General features: G+C 41.8%; 1 protein-coding gene across 4 annotated transcripts in view; it reads left to right on the forward strand.

Annotated features, from left to right (window-relative positions):
- nav3 (neuron navigator 3) overlaps positions 1-19,876 on the forward strand; it is a 587,869-nt gene that overhangs the window by 125,133 nt on the left and 442,860 nt on the right. The gene's annotated exons all lie outside the window — the stretch shown is intronic.

Here is a 19,876-nt window from a genome sequence, read left to right on the forward strand (position 1 = left end):
TGTGTAATTTTTAGAATTCAATTACAGGTTTTAATCTTCCTAAAGAGAGATTTAGTAAAATAAACATACATATATGAAAAGTATATGTGTACAAAGGTACACAAAGATGAATTTAACTAGTAGGATGCAACCAAGTAGCATTCTGTTATGGAAACATTTCATCTCTCAGATTATCCAGAACAAAATGAACTATGGGTTGCTGTATGACCATGTTCCAGTAGCATTCTCCCCTGACGTTTAGCCTGAATTTGTGGTCATCTTCAGAGGTCTGTTGGAAGTGAGGCAAGTGGAGATCTATCTATCTATCTATCTATCTATCTATCTATCTATCTATCTATCTTTTTTCTTCGTGTACTCTGTGAATGCACACTAATGGAGAACGCTGCGCCTGTGCAGGCTCCAACGGATACTCTTCCAAGCTAAAGTTTGAAATTTGGCGGTTACCCCGCCCCTCTCCCCAGAGGGTATAAAGGGCGCCCTCCGCGCCCGCTCTCCAGTTCCTTTTTTTCCGCCGCAAAGCTCACTTCGGACTCTTCGTTCTTATGTCGACCATGCGTTTTAAGCGGTGCACTCAGTGTGCCGCTAAGATTCCAGATTCCGACGGTCACGCTAAGTGCCTTTTCTGTCTCGGCGAAAGCCACGTCGTCGGTACCTGCCGCTTTTGCCTGGCCTTTACAGCTCAGGCCCGAAGAAATAGAGCTGCGAGACTCCGCGCAGCTCTTTACGAAAAAACTCTTGCTCCTGAGGCTTCTACTTCCACCTCGGCCTTGATGGCGTCCAGGCCTGCTCCGTCGGTATCATCCAAAACCTCGAAAACTTCGAGACCAAAACCAGCCAAACCGCCCTGCACAGTGACCACCGCTACGGTTTCCACCCGGTCGGGCAAAATGGGCCCTTCATCGACTTCGAGTTCGGTGGCTTCGGCCATTTCCACTCGATCTCGCCTGGCTTCGCCGCCATCTTCTTCCGCCGTCAAGAGGGCTCAGGAGGAATCCAGACGGGCCCAATCTGACTCGGCAGCTGTGTGCCCGATCCCCCCGACGCCGGGAAAATCGCTGAGGGTCGCGTCGAAGCAACCTCCAGCAAAGAAACGAATGATCCAGAGGTCGTCCTCCTCAGCGTCTTCGAAGAAGGACATCCCCTCCTCTGTGGCTTCCTCTAGGAGATCCTCTCCTATCCAACCAGCACAACGCCTTCGCTCCTCTTCCTCTCCTCATGGTCAGTCCTCGGATGCGGACGCTCAAGCCTCCCCCGACCGGTCGGTCAGGACAGTTATTAAGGCTCCCCAGCTGGCACCATCTCGTCTTCCGGCTCGACAAGAACTTTTTCCCCCGGCTCAAACACCCGAGAGGGGTAGACAGATGACGCGTTTAGCCAGTGCCGCCCAGGCTTCCGCGTCCAAGGGCGTTCGTCCACAGCCGGCTCCCGCTGCTCCTGAGGTGATACCTCATCAGGACTCTGTGCTTGTTTCTCCTCCCCGGTCCCCTCAAGGGCCGGAGGAGGATGACCCCGATATCGAACACGCCGAGTCGATCCTCTCCGCCTCCGTTGTCTCTCTCGGTCTCGACCTCTCTCCGCCTCACGACGCCTACGAGGTCGACCCACCTTCCCCGACGGATAATATCCGGGCTTTCTCCGACCAGATGGTCAGAATGGCAGACGCTCTGGGGATGGAAATTAAGCAAACCTCAAAGGCTGTTACCGACCCCGTTTTCAAGAGGGTCCAAGCCCAAGCCCCGCCAGCCACCTTGCTGCCTTTTCTTCCATACCTCCTGGACGTAATCCAGGCATCTTGGAAGACTCCATCTTCGATACCTCCAACCTCTAAGAAAATAGAGGCCTGGTACCGAACCGATGACTAAGCCTTGGAATGGCTCAAGCATCACCCTGACCCAAACTCCATGGTGGTAAAGGCCTCCCAATCGTCGGGTCGACAGTCCAACTCCCCTGCCGACAGGGAAAGTAAACGATTCGATGCGGTAGGCCGCAAGCTGTACTCCGGCGCTCTCCTCCTTTGCCGTATGGCGAACTACGGGGCCTGCATGGGCGCTTATCAACAGATCCTCTGGGAAAAAGCCCAACCTTTCTTCGCCAAACTTTCTGACGAAGACCGGTCAGTCCTTTCGACCCTCCAACAGGAGGCGGACTCCCTCGCACACCACCAAATTCAAATGGCTAAACATACCGGTGATACCGCCGGAAAAATGATTGCCCACGCAGTCGCGATCAGACGGCATGCATGGCTTCGGTCCTCAGGACTCTCTTCTTCCTCTCGACAAGCGATCGAAGACCATCCTTTCGACACCCAGGGCCTTTTCAATTCTGGTACTGATGACAAACTGAAGTCCAATCACAACTTCAAGATTCTCGCAACAAACTGCGGGACCGATCAACCTCAGACTCAGCGGACCCGATGGTTCCCGCAACGGTACCGTCGCTACCCTCAGCCTTTTCGTCACCAGCCGTTTCGACGCTTGTCGAGCTCGAGTCACCACAGTCATCAGCAACAACCTCGCCGCCAGCACCAGGTCCCGAAAGGTCGGGGCAAGGGTGCTGCAGCTATGCCACAACCCCAACGACGGGCCTGACGCCCACTCTCTCGGGGACTTTTCTACCTTCACTACTACTGCCACTGCCATGCCGTTCCTATGCCCCGACCAGATCCTTCCTCTCTGCTCTTTCCTCGATCGCCTAGCTCCTTTCTACCGCGAATGGGAGTCTATAACCTCAGATGCCTGGGTTCTTCGCATTGTCAGAGACGGCTATGCCTTGGAATTCGAAACTTTGCCCCCCACGGGTCACATCCTCCTCACCGACCCTTCACCGGAAATATGCTCCGAGGTCGACTCCCTTCTGGCGAAGGGCGCAATCCAGCCTTCTCCTTCCGAGCAGGACACTCGAGGTTTCTTCTCGAGATACTTTACGGTTCCCAAACGGGGCGGAGGTCTTCGGCCTATCCTCGACCTGCGAGCCCTAAACCTCTTCATTCTGCCTTCAAAATTTCGAATGGTCTCAGTGGCCTCCATTCTCCCGATGCTCCGACACGGAGACTACTTTGCCTCTATAGACTTATGCGATGCGTATTTCCACGTCTCGGTGCGTCGATCCCACAGACGCTTCCTTTCCTTCAAGCTCCTGGGACAGTCATACCAGTTCACAGTTCTCCCTTCCGGCCTCGTCACAGCCCCAAGGGTCTTTACGAAGGTGGTCGCCGTGGTGGCAGTGCACCTCAGAAAACAGGGCATAATGGTCTTTCCTTATCTGGACGATTGGATGATTGTCGCGTCCGACCCCTCATCCCTTCAAAACCACGTCTCTCAAGCTCTTTCTCTTCTACAACGGCTGGGCCTTCAGTTGAATGTCTCAAACTCCCAACTCCTCCCGACCACAGAGATCCGCTTCATCGGAGCTCTCTTCAACTCCATCGCAGAAACCGCCTCCCTACCGAAGGACAGGTTCCTAGCCCTTCAACAACACCTTTCTCTCCTCCTCCGCAACCGCAGGATCCGAGCCCACTCTGTCCAAGTTCTTCTGGGTCACATGGCCTCCACGGTCATGGTTACTCCTTTCGCCAGACTACGTCTCAGACCTCTCCAAAGATGGTTTATAGACTCTTTCAAACCCCATCGGCATCCGAGCTCAATGTTTCTCACGGTACCGAACCAGGTTCGCCTCTCCCTTCGTTGGTGGCAGGACCCAGCGAACGTTTGTGTGGGACTTCCCTTCTATCCCTCCCTCCCGTCAGTCACCATCACGACCGACGCCTCCAATTTTGCGTGGGGAGCCCACATGTCAAACCTCACCGTCAGGGACCTTTGGTCCATCCAAGAGAAGTCTCACCACATAAACTTTCTAGAACTGTTATCAATCTTCAAAGCCCTCTGGGCGTTTGCTCGCTTTCTTCCCCACAAGACTGTTCTGATACAAACGGACAACGTAGTAGCTATGTACTACATCAACAAACAAGGGGGTACGGGCTCGAGAAAACTGATGGCTCTCTCGATGGACATTTGGCTATGGTGCATAGCGAGACACATAACCCTGTCGGCGGTTCACCTTCCGGGGGCTCAAAACATGCTAGCAGACTCTCTAAGCAGAATAACAACCTCCCCCCACGAGTGGCGTCTCGATCCCGAAATCCTGAAATCCATCTTCTACGATTGGGGCTGGCCAGCTCTGGACCTTTTTGTCTCTCCCTCGAACGCTCAACTTCCTCGCTTCGGAGCGAGACTACCTCCAAACTCGACTCCGGGCTGTCTCGGAGACGCGTTTCTCCTCGACTGGACCCTCGAGCCCGTCTATCTTTTTCCTCCCTTCCCTCTCATCTCGAGGGTAATAGAGAGACTCTATCTAACGCCAACATCGGCCATCCTGATCGCCCCTGCATGGCCACGCCAGCCGTGGTACCCAACTCTACTCCGGATGTGTGTGGATCCTCCCCACACTCTCCCAACTCTCCCTCATCTACTATCTTCACAGAAGGGACAGGTCCTCCACCCCGACGTCCCGTCCCTACACCTGACTGCCTGGAGGATACTTCCTTAAATTCTCTCCACCCAGACCTGCAGGCGATCCTTCGTGCCGCCCATAAGCCGGCCACGTCAAGGGCCTATGCTTACAAGCTTGCAAAATTCCAAACTTTCCTTCGGGACCGACATGTCAATCCCGCCTCTACTTCGATCCCGCTGGTCCTGGACTTCCTACTTTCTCTTGCGGATCGTCAACTCTCTCTGGCCTCGATAAAATCCTATCTCGCTGCTCTCTCCTGGCATTTCCAACGTCAGGGACAACCCTCTCTCTTTTCTAACAACCTCATTAAGACCTTTCTTCGAGGTTACAACAACCTGCACCCTCCAGTTCAACCTCTGACTCCCGGATGGAGCCTCGAACTCGTCCTTTCTCAACTAGCTTCAGCTCCCTTTGAACCTATGGCCTCTGCAGACCTTCACCTTCTCTCTTGGAAGACTGCCTTCCTAATCGCTATCACCTCTGCGCGCAGGCCTTCGGAACTGGCTGCTCTTCGGGTGGACAAACCCTACCTCCGTTTCCACCACGACAGGGCTGTTCTTCGCCCGGACATCACCTTCCTACCTAAGGTGGTCTCTGCTTTTCACCTTAACCAGGACATAATACTTCCTGCTTTCTTTCCTAATCCTTCTTCTTCTTTGGAGCGGAGACTTCATCTCCTGGATGTCAGGAGAGCCCTCCTTTTCTACAAAGACAGGACTAAGGACATACGTAAGTCACCTAGACTGTTTGTGGCTTACGCTACCCACAAGCTGGGCGAACCACTTTCTTCTCAAAGACTCTCACACTGGATTGCTCAGACTATCGAACTCGCTTACCAGCTGGCTAAACGCCAACCCCCCTCTTCGATCCGCCCTAGATCAACGAGGGGCCTTTCCACCTCTACTGCCTTCCTGAGGGGCGTCCCTCTCGACTCCATCTGTCGAGCTTCTATCTGGTCCACTCCATCCACCTTTGTTTCACACTACAGGATGGACTCAAAGAACCTCAAGGACTCGGCCTTTGCCAGGTCTATCCTTTCCTCCTGCCTTGCCTAACATTGTTGCCTTACTCAAAACCAGTTTTTTTGGTTTTCCTTCCTACAAGCTGACCGCTGTCATTCAGCCTTTATGTACACGATATGTTCATGGGTTCATTAACGTAGTGCTTGTGTACTATACTTACCCACTGCACTGAAATGTATTTCATGAATACCTCTACCTCTGTTTTCAGGAAATGGGTCTATACTTACCTCTGTATTTTCTTACAGACTATCGCTCACATACAATGTTGTGATTGTGTTCTGGGTCCTAATAACAAGGATCAGTTTTTTTGCACTATATGCTGTTGCATCGTTTTCTTTGACTGTTGCACTTGCTTGTTTTTGCACCTTGTGCTCAATAAATGTGTTGTTTGGACACTAGACTGGTTATCGGGTTTGCTATCCCACCTACCTACACCTCAGCTTGCTAGTCTCCATTAGTGTGGATTCACAGAGTACACGAAGAAAAAGGACAGGTTGCTTACCTGTAACCGTGTTTCTTCGAGTGTACTCTGTGAATTCACACAATCCCGCCCTTCCTTCCCCACATGCAAACCTCTCCCTTTCTCGCTGCCTTTGCGGCGTAGGAACTGGAGAGCGGGCGCGGAGGGCGCCCTTTATACCCTCTGGGGAGAGGGGCGGGGTTACCGCCAAATTTCAAACTTTAGCTTGGAAGAGTATCCGTTGGAGCCTATGCAGGCGCAGCGTTCTCCATTAGTGTGAATTCACAGAGTACACTTGAAGAAACACGGTTACAGGTAAGCAACCTGTCCATCTATCATCTACCTATCTATGGAATGTCCAGGGTAGGAGAAAGAACCCTTGTTTGTGTAAAGCAAGAGTGAATGTTGCAATTAGCAAGCTTGAATAGCATTGAATAGCCATGAAGCTGCAAAGCCAATCAGTGAGGGTATCTGCATAGAGTTAGCCTGACTGCTTTTGCCTGAGGTGTTAATTGCCAATTTGATTGCTGTCTGTTCCTCTGTTTCTGAGAGGTGTTCCTTATTTACTGTCTTAATCCTGTTTTTTTTTTTTAAATACTGGTAACCAGATTTTGTTCATTTTCATTGTTTCCTCCTTTCTGTTGAAATTGTTCACGTGCTTGTGGATTTCAATGGCTTCTCTGTGTAGTCTGACATGATGGTTGTCTGAGTGGTCCAGCACTGCTGTGTTCTCAAATAATATTCTGTGTCCAGGTTGGTTCATTATCTGAACCATATAGTGGGCTTTTTTGTTGCTGTTTCCAGGGCTTGTTTCTCATTCCATGTAGAAATTTGCTATCACAGGGCTAAGAGGGCTCCCCATAGCTACTCCATCTTTCTGTTCATAGAATTCATCATCCCACTGGAAGGAGATTGTAGTGAGTCAATGTTGAAACAGGGCTGAGAAATTCTGGTTGACAAGTGCAATGGTGTCTGCTATAGGGACCTTAGTGAATAGGGGCACCACATCGAAGCTGATTATTTTGTCACTGGTGTTGAGTTTGAAATTGCTGATCATATGTGCAGGATTCAATCGTACTCATGATGGGTCTGTGTGAAGTGTATTCCTTATGGATTTTTAGGGTTCCATAAAGACTAGGAGGGAGGGCCTTCGATTTGCATAGTTGTTGGTGCATTTTAAGATTAATTGAGGAGTTCTTAAAGTGAATTATGTTCTTAATTGCTTTGGTTGCTTCATATATTAGCATATTTCTACACTGTAAAGATTTTTTTTGTAGTGGTATTAATGTGCAAACTATGAGTAGGTAAGCATGCAATAGATCTTTCATTATCTATTATAGTAGGAAACTTCGTCTACATGTGTCTTCCATGTATTTATTTATTTTACATGGTGTCAATACACTTTGCACACTTCATGCTAAGCCCAAAAGAGAAGTGCCTTTTTAAATTAGACAAAATATTTTTCCACTATCATTCACTCACCTCTGAAGAGAAAACAAGGTGTATGGGTGACTGTTTTAAGTTCAACTTTGCAAATAAGAACCGCATACATTTTAGATCATTTTTCTTACGTTATGTAATTATTTCCAAAACTAACAGTTGTTGTTGTATGTTTTCTGGGCTGTATGGCCATGTTCCAGAAGTATTCTCTCCTGACGTTTCGGGCAAAACGTCAGGAGAGAATACTTCTGGAACATGGCCATACAGCCCAGAAAACATACAACAACCCTGTGATCCCGGCCATAAAAGCCTTCGACAACACTAACAGTTATGTTTCTCCATTCTCATACCATACAGTCCTTTTTTGTTTTGGTTGTTGTACCTGCTGCTGCTACCTCTGTTATATTACTATTTAATTAAATACAATATTTTTGGCAAATATACCATTGGAATACTTCAGCATTACATCTTTCTCCATTAGAAGCCCTCGTGCACTTTTTCATCATAGGCGATCCTAAGAGCCTGTCACTTGTTGTAATAAAGAAAATCCAGATAAGAATGGAAGGTCTGGACCAAAAATAAGCAATTCTGCTGGTTTATATTCTGTCATGTGAGGGACGCACATCGATGATACTTCAGCACAGAATGAGGCACATTTATGAACATTCGTTTTAGTAGGTTTAGGCATGCCGATACTGCTGGATTATGACTGAAATCCGTGATACTATGTTTCCAAATATAATTTCAGTAAACATAACTGCTAATTGGAAAAATGTGAAATGGGAAAAGCAGCTTTCTAATGCAAGTCTTCCTGGCTCTTTGTTCAGGAGCTGGATTGCTTATGCAGCAATTCTTTGTCTGTTTCAATCAGGCGTTCTGTCTGTGGGAGATCAGTGGCATGTAACAATGGAAGCTACCTCTTGTAGTTGTTTCTCTAATGATGAGAAAATTGGTATCTATTACTGATGTGTAATATGTCATATTGACAGCTTGAGAGCTGGTTTATTTGAAACTCTACACCCCACTGACATATCTTTTTTTGACAGCAGTAAAATGTAATGAATAAATCCATTCAACTGACACCGCATTAAACACCTCTCAGTGAGGTAGCACCATCCAGATTTAGTCCTATATATAGAAATGCTGTGTCTGAAAAAAAAGGTTACAAAGAATGTATTGGAATTTCTGCTTGTGTGTTGAACCTCCTTGGAATTTTTTTGCTAATAACTGAACAGTTTAATTGTAAATTCAGGAGTGTATTATCAGGTATACTGTTCAAGAAGCAAATTTTCCTTCAGTCATTTTATATATAAAGTTTACTTGCAGATTGTATTGCCGTTTTTGTTTGCTATAACCATTTTTAGAAAGTTATAGCTTGTTTATTTTTTATGATTGATTGATTTTTCAACACAATGTAGTTGACTAACAAAGTTACAGACATTTGGAAGAAGAAAAAACAGAAAAAATAAAAAAATGAAAAAAATACTATTTTTAATTTAAGACTAAATGTGCTTTTACAACAATTTGAACCCTCTCTTTGCAAATACTCTTTGGAGGTTATGTGAAGTACCCTATAGTTCATTAGATTGTATGCAGTTAAATGTGTGTCCTGGACAAATGTGCACAAATACTTCCACATGCAATAAGTTACATCTACCTCGTACAATACCTCATTTGATTAAAGGGTTGATACACAGCGGGTAAACCACTGAATGGCAGAATTTGCTGACTGAAAGGTCAGTGGTTTGAATCCGGGGAGTGGGGTGAGCTCCCACTGTTAGCCCCAGCTTCTGCCAACCTAGCAGTTCGAAAATATGCAAATGTGAGTAGATGAATGGATACTGCTCTAGTGGGAAGGTAACGGCACTTCAAGCAGTCATGCTGGCCACATGACCTTGGAGGTGTCTACGGACAATGCCATAGAAATGGAGATGAGCACCAGCCCCCAGAGTCAGACACGACTAGACTTAATGTCAGGGGAAAACCTTTACCTTAAAGAAATGGAAGTTTTGACAGTTCTTCCTTTGTCATTCTAAGCTATTCACATATCTTGATGACATGACAAAGGGGATGGAGAAAAATTGGACAGGATCATTAATTCTACAGGATTGTGCATTTGTTACTATTTGTACACAAGTGCATAATATTGGCAGAGGAAGTAAAATTGAGCTCTCAAAGTGATATCGATTTATTAAAAAGATGTGAGAGTGTTGCACTTGCATATGGGGAGAGGCTCATAATCTTTTTGATGAATAGATCTCACTTTGAGAGTTACATATCACTTACTCTGCCAATATTATGTGCTTGTGATCAAATGGTAACAAATGCAGATTCCTGTAATGATCCTGCCCTATTTCTCTTCATTCTTTTAATTCTCTTACTCATGCCATCAAGGTATGAGAGGTACCGTGGACATCGGTAGGAATTCAAAGTGGTAGGGGTTCAAAGTATCACAAAATAGTGCAATCACATTTTCTCCCTTCTTTCCCTTTTAGCAACAATTAAGTGTAGTCCTTTTGGTATGAGGAGTGAAAGCTCTCATGGTAGGTCTTGAGTTCCTTCACAAGAGAAGGCATGGATAGAGCTTCCATGAAATAAAGAAGTAATCATGGTCTATGATCTCAAACCCTTTACCAATTTCTGGCACATTTTGGGGGGAGGGAAGTTGTCAGTCCCTAAAATTAAATAATTCAAGAAGCCTCTCTCTAGACAATGGGGTTAAATTCTGTTGTTAAGAAAGTATGAGTGCTCTCTCTCTCTCTCTCTCTCTCTCTCTCTCACACACACACACACACACACACACACACACACACACACAAATGCAAGTGGCATCTTCAGATAAATTGCTTCAGGCAGAAGTTGATGATTTTTTGCTGAAGTGGCCAAGCTCAAAAGTTTCTGCAGTGCTTGTAAAAGCGAATTTATGGTGTAGAAACAATTCATCTGAGAGGTTACAGTGGAAAATGAAAAACACTTTCTTATGATCAGTTGCTCCCCATTTTCAGTACTGCTCAGAGTTGGTGGTTTGATTATTGGGAATGGCTCTGTCATGTTGTCTTTCTGAAAATGACTCTGCATGGGAATTGAAAATGTGACACAAAATAACCTTAACCAACTACAGAAGCTCCCTGAATGGAAAATTCACCGGGGTTCTGAGTGGAGTGTTATGACGGATGGTATATTTGGAACAAGATTTGGGAGTTTTGAAGAAACAAAAGCAGAAAGCAAGACTGATAGTACTTGGCTTGTTAAAATTCCCCCTTGCCTCCACTTATTTATTTATTTATTATTTAAACTTATATGCCGCCACTCCCCTAAGGCTCGGGGCGGCTTACAAGAAAGGCTAAAATCTAACAATTTAAAAACATCTTTAAAATATCTTTTTAAAAAAATCTCAAAACACTCTTATGCTGCTCCTGTAAAAAAACATTCATTACAAACATGCCATAAGTGTGTTTATGGTGATTTTTTTTATTAACGGGAAATAAATATTTTGTCCATCTTTTATTAACAGGGAGCTAGACTTGCTAGGGCTGTTTCTCACAGCTTAGAGAACCAGCTAGTATAGCAGTGGTACCATTAAAAAAATGAAGCTGGAATTAGTACTCAGCGATCTTCTCATCCCTCTAGCATACCCATTTTACTCAACTGCACAGCCTAGCATTTTCTCTTTAATTAGTGCCATCCCATGTCTTTGTATTGGTGATAAACATAGCCTAGACTTCCCACCCACAGTAGTGATAGTAAGTGAAGTTGACGCATGTCACCACAATATCGGGAAATCCTCTTCTTTAGGCTTTGATTTTTTTATTCTCAGCAAAGAGAGGGCTGGCATTATGCATCAAGGGAGGCTTTTGCTTTATTTTAAGGCAACATTTGTTAAACTCCTCCTCATCACCTGCCTTTGTGAATGGTTTGTGTTCATCTCCTTATTTTAAGTGTGGGCTGACTCTTCAACATTGTGCCTGTCAGAGAAAGTAAGAAAACTCAGATACCAACAAGTATAAAGAAGATATTTATAGCTGTCAGTTACTTGATTTTAATAGATTTTCTAATATCAGAACTCTCTTTGTGAAATATGTGCAGAGCACCCTTAAAGAGCTATTTAACACTTCCTTTTTTACATCATTAACATTTTGAACAAGCGCTAAATATGGTGTTGGAAAATTATGTAACATTTAATTTGCTGAGGAAATACCAATGCACCAGCTTGTATTTCTGGAATATAAATCATGTCCAGCAGCTAGAGTAGCCTTTAGTGCAGTGGTTCTCAGCCTGTCGGTCCCCAGGTGTTTTGGCCCACAACTCCCAGAAATTCCAGCTGTTAAAATTTCTGGGAGTTGAAGGCCAAAACATCTGGGGATCCACAGGTTGAGAACCACTGCTTTAGTGTGATACAGTAAACCTTTCAAATTGAAAGCTGTCAGAGTTTACCATGGCCATGTCCTCCCCTTCTGAGAAAAGCTACAGCCACTGAAATTCAAAGGCATTGTGTATCTTCACAGTCTTCTGAAACAGGCAACTGTACAAAGCAGAATGGCTTTGCTCCTCCAATGGGCCTTTTTGACAAAGCCTTTAAATGAGTTTGAAATCAACCAAAAAGGAAAACGGAGGTGATATCATGTTACTTCCAATTTGAGTTTTGCTCTGCAGTGTAGCCCACCAATGGCGTGGGAAAGTTAGTCCCACCTCTAGAATACTTGAGAGACCCTGCTCTAACAACTATTCTAGAATGCAGAAGAGTTTTTTCCTAGTTTTTCAACAAATTCTTTGCAGATATTTAGTTGAGCTTTTCCATCATTTGTCTGCTTTGAATTGTCCCCACATGTCATAGTTTCTTGCTCAGGTTAAGAATGCTCTTGATTGTATTGCATGAAAATTAGCTGCCTATTAGAGATTTTTATTCCATAATTAATAATGCCAGTTTTGCCTGACCACTTCTATATTTCATTAAGTAGATTAAAATTTTATTTGACTGCAAATAATTTTAATAAAATATATTGTATATTGTATGCCTAATTAATACATTCTAAGAATGTGAAATATGAAAGGTGTTGGTGAACCATGTTTCATTGTGTTTTTCCAAGAGATAGTTGAGTTCTATTTTATTTTTCTATCTTAACACCATTTGAAAAATGTCATGCCTTTTCCTGAGGTGAACAACAACAGTGCAATACCACTTGCTTACATATTATGCTTTGGAAATGGGTTTTCCAAGATGGCTGTAGGACTCAGTTTATCATCAGGTAGCTTTAAAAAGGTGCTCCGGGCAGCATTTTGCAGCAGCAGGAGTAGATGAAAGGATATTTTCCAAGCTTCTATTCCTTTCTATGGCCAAGGAATAAAGTAGAATTTAAAGTTTAAGCATCAGGACTCAGGTCAGACTTCTAACAGGAGAGAAGCCTTCCAGCAATGTAAGTCCAAGACTTCTCATTCCCTTGCTGGTTATATTACATCAAATAGCTTCTGTAATCCTGTGATTGAGGACCCTGAAAGGTATGGACAAGACTTTCAATTCTGTACTTGACATGCGGAAAGCATGGAGTATACAGAGAGAGTAGACATACAGGGAACTGGCCTTTTGTAACAACAAACTCTTGAAGCATTTTGAAAAATAACACATTTCTTGTAGCATATATTTTTGGAAGCACCACTCTATTTCATCAGGTGCCTTTGCTAAATGAAACTTTATTCTTCAAATATTTATGATGCAATAATAATAATAATAATAATAATAATAATAATAATAATAATTTATGTATAGGTCACCCTATCTCCCCAGGGGAGATAGATCTGTTAGTCTTTAACATACTACAAAGTGCTTTGTTGATTTTGCTACAACAGATTTCACACTACAGTGATTTCTATCACTAGAAATTTAGAGTCATTGTGAGAATTGGACCCAGCAACAGCTAATAATAATAATAATAATAATAATAATAATAATAATAATAATAATAACTACTACTACTTTATTTTTGTATCCTGCCTCTATCTCCCCGAAGGAACTCTGGGCGGCTTACACATGGCACAAAGTGCTTAAGACAACACAAAAAACCACCAGTACAATACAAAATAAAACTAATAGCATATAAAACAACAATTTACAACTCAGAACAGTGCCCAACAACCTATAGTGACAAGTGCCATAACAACATAGCCAACTCTGGACAAGAAGAAGGGGAAGAGATAGTGTAAGCTGTAGCTAAGGAACAAGGGCATGGGATGAAAGTGCGGTGCTGTATCATTAAATTGCGGACCATTGTGCTAGGCATTCTCAAAGTCTTGTCTAAACATCCAAGTCTTCATTTCTCTCCAGAAGGAAGACAGTGTGGGGGTCTGTCTGATCTCCCTGGAGAGGGTGTTCCAAAGTCAGGGCCACCACCAAGAAGGCCCTCTTCTTCGTCCCCACCAACCGCGTTTGTGATAGTGGCGGGACTATGAGGAGGGCCTCTCCAGCAAATCATAACACTCGCATGGTTACATAGGGAGAGATGCGGTCACAAAGATAGGCAGGGCCCAAACTGTTTAGGGCTTCGTAGGAGATAACCTGCCGTTTGAATTGGGACTGGAAACTTATCGGCAGCCAGTGGAGCTCTTTTAATAGGGGCATCATCTTCTCCCTATAATATATAAACCCAGCTACAACTGAGGTTTGTCTAGATAAAGTCTGAGGCTTGCACTAATCCTGAAACATCTTATGGATAGGCATTCCCTGCTGCCATTGACATGTGGTTGAACTCTGAACTGACATCAGAACACTATTCCTATAACAGTTGGTAAGTTGTCATATTTGTGTGGTATTGTGGCTAAAACATTTTGCTGTTTGGAATGATGGACTTAAATGGAAAATATATATTTCCTATTTTTAAGTATTTGTTAAAGCTATTTGTGAAAAGTTTTCATTGTTTGGCTCCTAAGTACAGTAGAGTCTCACTTATCCAACACTCGCTTATCCAACATTCTGGATTATCCAACACATTTTTGTAGTCAATGTTTTCTATACATCGTGATATTTTGGTGCTAAATTCGTAAATACAGTAATTACTACATAGCATTACTGCGTATTGAACTACTTTTTCTGTCAAATTGTTGTATAACATGATGTTTTGGTGCTTAATTTGTAAAATCATAACCTAATTTAATGTTTAATAGGCTTTTCCTTAATCTCTCCTTATTATCCAATATATTTGCTTATCCAACGTTCTGCCGGCCCGTTTACGTTGGATAAGCGAGACTCTACTGTACATAAATTATATTGAACAGTTACGAGGACAAATTAAACTTGTAACTATGGTGCTCTGAGAAAGCTAAGCAATATCAATAGCAATGAGAAACCAACAATTCAGTTACAGAAAAGCAGGCCTCTGACTGTTAAAGAGCTATTAAAGAAACTGTTAGTTGTGGGACAACTTCTGAGGCTTTAGTAATATTATTGACAGCATCCTAATATGTTTCTATTTTGACAGAATCTCTGCTATAAGCCCAGTCTGATGTCTTACAGTGTAGTTAGAATATAGAGCTATATTTAAACACACTGTGGAATATCTGTTATCTTTAGGTTTATATGATTTATCATTATTTATATTTTCATTTTAGAGAAAAACATATTGGAGGTAGTTTTTTAAGTCAGATGTTGATTTTTGTTTCTTAAAATACCTATAAATATGGTCAGCAAGACATGAGTGAATATGGTGTAGTCAGCTAATTGAGACGTAAAGCAACTTTAGGGTATTGTAAATCAGCCAAAGGTTAGTGATCAGGAAGACTAAAGTGTATCTGCTTTGAAAGGTAAGTAAATCACATTGGCTAATGAGTTTAGTGGCAATGGAGTAAAGATTGCTTGAGCTAGATCCAAAGTAAAAGGACTATTGGATTAATGCAGTCATTCTTCTTCCTCTTGTCTTAGCTTTTTCTTTCTTCTTTGTTTTAGATGTATTGGTTTTCAACATTTTCTGTGAAAGACCCATTTGTGTGCAATCTAGATTCTCTAATGCAAGAGAGAAAAATGCAGCATGTCTGTAAATTGATGTATTCATTGTATGTATATATATTATTGACTAGTATTAAAATACACAAAAAAACCTAGTACAGTATATTTATGTAAAGACCACTGAAGGTCATAAGAGGAGTTTTACTGGTTTCGTTGGAAACAGTTACTCAGGTTCGGTACACACAGTATGTTTTAAGTCTTATCACCATGTGATTGGATTAAATCTTGATTACTTGCAACCTCATCACATTAGGTTGTTTTCAGTGGCATGTGTAGGTTCCTCGACAGTTTTATGACGGAGCCCGCTGGCTCTGATCCCATGATGCAGAAGAACTTTCAGCAGGGCTCCTTTGTAAAACTATTGAGGAACCAACACATGGAGGCAACACGGGAGGCTTCCTGTGTTGCACCAGAAGCAATAGGGGAAAACCAGGCAGTCAAGGCTTCCTGCCATGGGATGTGGACTCTGGTGAATCAGGCGATGTGTGTGGCATAGTGATTCGGGTGGCCTTTGTGATGAGGTTGCCAATCAGACACTATAGTTGGAAATTAAGCAGATCAATGGAATGGTCATACAAATAGTCATGCTGAACTTGAATCTTGTCTATACATGTTTAATAACCTCTACTTACTAGTTATTCAATTCTCATGATGTTCCAATACCCAATATCCCATGTTAAGAGGATATTGTGTTGAGGATACACATAATTTACCTGGTTCTCTGGAACAAACCCTTGACTTCAGTGCAATGTGGACAACAGATTTAGGTTTGATTGGACCAATTCATTGTCCACATGGGCCACTGTATCCATCCTCTTTTCCCTGTGCTCATCCCTTTCCCCCTGCACTCAACATCTGATAGTACCGAGCCTATGTTGCTGCTGTTGCTACTAGCAGATATTGGCAGAGTTCCATGAAAACTCTTGGCCATTGTGGATGCCCCAAATTAACTGGCCAGTATAGATGAGGCCTTTGTATTTCAGATACTTGATAGATTAGTCCAGCAGCTATATGCTGTTTTAGGCTAGATTTTCATATGTTTATGTATGTTTCTGACTTCAGTATAACTTATACTTGGACCTATGCATGCCATTTTCATGTTTCTTTTTTCCACATGCCTTTTTGGGAATGCAGTGGATTGTAAAGCATGGCCTCCTGTTGTTTTTACTGTTGCTTGTTTGTTTAAATATTACTCATAGATTCCAGTAGCAGAAGGTTGTGGCCTAAAACTTGCACTCTGGAAATTTAACCTTGGCCTATAACCTGGTTTGTTTTAAATATTGTCACTCAGATGTAGGGTGGATCTAAACTTTAGAATTAATGCAGTTCAACATGACTTTAATTACCATGGCTCAATTCTGTGGAATTGTGGGAATTGAAATTGTTTAGTCTTCTCTGGCAGAGAGAACTACAAACCACAAATTCTACCACACAGAGCCACAATGGTATCAAACTGTATTCATTCTACAGTGTAGATGCACTCTGAAACCATGGGGGCAGGCATAATGCTTTAGATGCATCCCATCTTTCACATTAAAACCTTAGGAAAATTGTGATGAAAAGCAAGAATAAAGTACTTTGCTATTGACTACCTTTCTTAAGTACACCTTGGATATATTTTCTTTCTCTTCTGCTCAGTGACCACAAATTGAATGATGGAGGAGATAAAAGGAAGGGCAGACTTGTCTGGCAGCCTTTCCAAGATTGAAATAAAATGATAAATAGCTGAAGGTTGGGCTTCTGTGCGTGGCATCTCAATCTGTACACAGAAGTTGCTATTAACTTGAAAATGAGACAGGGAGAAGATATAGGGTGTATTCATTTGACTTTTTGACAGGGCTAGAGCCAGAATCCGAGCCAATTCCAGCCGGGGATAAATTTCTGAGAATGCTTTGTGGGGAAATAACAAACTGTGTGCCAATGATTAATCATTTTTGAGAGTTTATGAATTGGTAGAGCATCCAGCTCTTGGTAGAGAATAAATGGTAATGGACTTCCCCCTAAAAAATGGTGTGTAACTATTGGGCATCTCTCACAAAATAAATCTCTAAAACAGGACTCTCCTCAAGTGAAGTGCTAATATGGAACTATTCTGTCATTTTGCTTGCAAATGTATTGGTCACAGCTATTTGTTAATTAGACAAGATAATATACTATACATGTGATGCTGGAGTGACATAACTATTACAATATTATTACAGAAAATGCAAAATGTAACCAGCCTTGCTGAATCTTTCTGAGTTCTCCAGGAAAAAAATAGCAGAATTTTCATATGGGTATGCATAGGTAATACCTACAGTTCTGTGTGATTTTAAAGAACCACAGCAATTTCACCTTGATAGAAAGGAATGATCCAAGGATAACTGAATAAACTCTATATTGACAAAATTCTTTGTGATAAATCTAATTGTTATTATAGAGGAGACTTTTGAATGAATCTGAGTTCTTCAATTACAATTACATAAATTTCATTGATTCAAGGTGTCAACTCTGCATGGGACTAAGAATTAAATTTAGCCCAGTATTCCCATGCTTTTCCATGAGACAATGCCATATTTTAAAAATTAGCATTAATGCTACTTTTTAATTTCCATTATTGTTTAATTTTGTACAGATAACATTGACTTTTGCACTAATCAATTCAACATTATGATAACATTGTTCATTCTTGAAAATAACATTCACCTGTTAGGGTTGTTTTAGTTTTGTTACATATTTTACTCTCTCTGTTTATCATCCTTTACTAAAGTAAGTTTAGTAATTCTTTTCTAATTTGGGCATTGATTCTTCTATCATGTTTGCCTGGAAACAAATTAGAAAATAAAGGTGGCAATCCCATGAAGGGTGAATCTTTCTCATAGCCTCTCTCCAAATGTAAGTCTCTGGAGTGATCTTAGTGGTAGTGCTAGAGTTCAGTTAATGATCAAAGGAGTCTGGAAAGAGGAACCCAAAAGGTGTGGAGGAGTAATTTGCTCTTCCCTTTGTTCTAAAACCTTTCTCTGGTTTATATGTGACTAGTATCAAGAAATTGAGACTCTACTAAATATCATTAATTAGCATTCTATTTTACCAACTTTGGAGGATCAGTGTGCATCTGTTTGGGAACTGAATGTCATGTATGTGATGCAGCCTATATGTTCAGCCAGATCATCCCAAACATTAACTCTTGATAGAAAATTATCCTGCAATTTGCATGTGATGTAGAAACCTGCAAACAAAAAGCAGAAACTTATATTATCTGTAATATTATGTGCAAACGTTTTTAAAAAATGAACTCAATATATTTCACATTGTTCCATGAATGAAAAACTCTTAGAGTGCCCTCCAGGGCCTAAGTGAGTTTCTTGTTTGCCACACAACCTAGACGTGGTATTTATTTTAGATCTTATATAGTCAGTCAGTCAGACTATGCCAAAATTTTGTCTACATTTGTTGAAACCCATCCAATCATTTTCATGTGGTGTAATAAAAAACAGTCAGGAATTAAATGTATATGTATCATCATAATCAAACATAATATTTATAGAGAGGGTACATCTGAGTTTAATATGGATCTATTCCCACTGTATGTTGTTTTGTCCTTAGATCATGCACTTTCTCTGCAAATCTCTTTTATTTGAAGAAGATTCAGGTAATACTATATAACTTGTATTTTGTTCCTGGGTTATAAATGTAACTTCCTAATTGGTTCTGTCATAAAAACATAGAAAAAGTTTATTAAACTGCAAAAACACTGTTTTTGTGGGATATCATGTAACACATTTAGCTATAGTTTTTCAATGAATATCTCATTGGGTCTCAACCAATTCAACACAGTTTGTGGCCATATAACAAAGTTTCTGGAATATAATTATTCTCAAAGAAGGACTGTACAATTAAATAGGAATAAAACTTTAAACCAGGAACAGATTTTTTTTCAAATTTTGTTACATGGTGCAATTGATTCTCATGACTATCTGACATATTCTAGATGCTCATTAAGTTGTCATATCTGTAACTAGATGATTGTGCAATTATGACTGGGATGGCTTTGGATTATGATTTTGGACTGAGTGGTTTTAATAATAGGCTTTAATGTTGACATGTTTTTAACTCTTTGGTTTTTAATGTATATTTTTATTTTATTTCTATGTATGTTTTTGTGGCATCAAATTGTTGCCTACTTGTAAGTTGCTCTGAGGTCCCCTTCAGGGTGAGAAGGGTGGGGTATAAATGCAGTAAAGAAATAAATAGTGTCTACTGTATGTATTACACTTTTGAATGCTATTAATAGTAGTGCAAAATGTAGATTTGCCAAATTGGGGAAAAACTATTAATATGTATAAAGTTTTGTCAACTGTAGCTAATTATGGGTGAGAACTGACAAATATATATGTTGTGTGAATAAGTTTTTCTCTTAAACCAATTAATCAGCTTTGTCTATGCATAATGGGAAAACAATTGGAAGACTAA

The sequence above is a fragment of the Anolis carolinensis genome, chromosome 5 (genome assembly GCF_035594765.1).
Source record: "Anolis carolinensis isolate JA03-04 chromosome 5, rAnoCar3.1.pri, whole genome shotgun sequence".
NCBI lineage: Eukaryota > Metazoa > Chordata > Lepidosauria > Squamata > Dactyloidae > Anolis > Anolis carolinensis.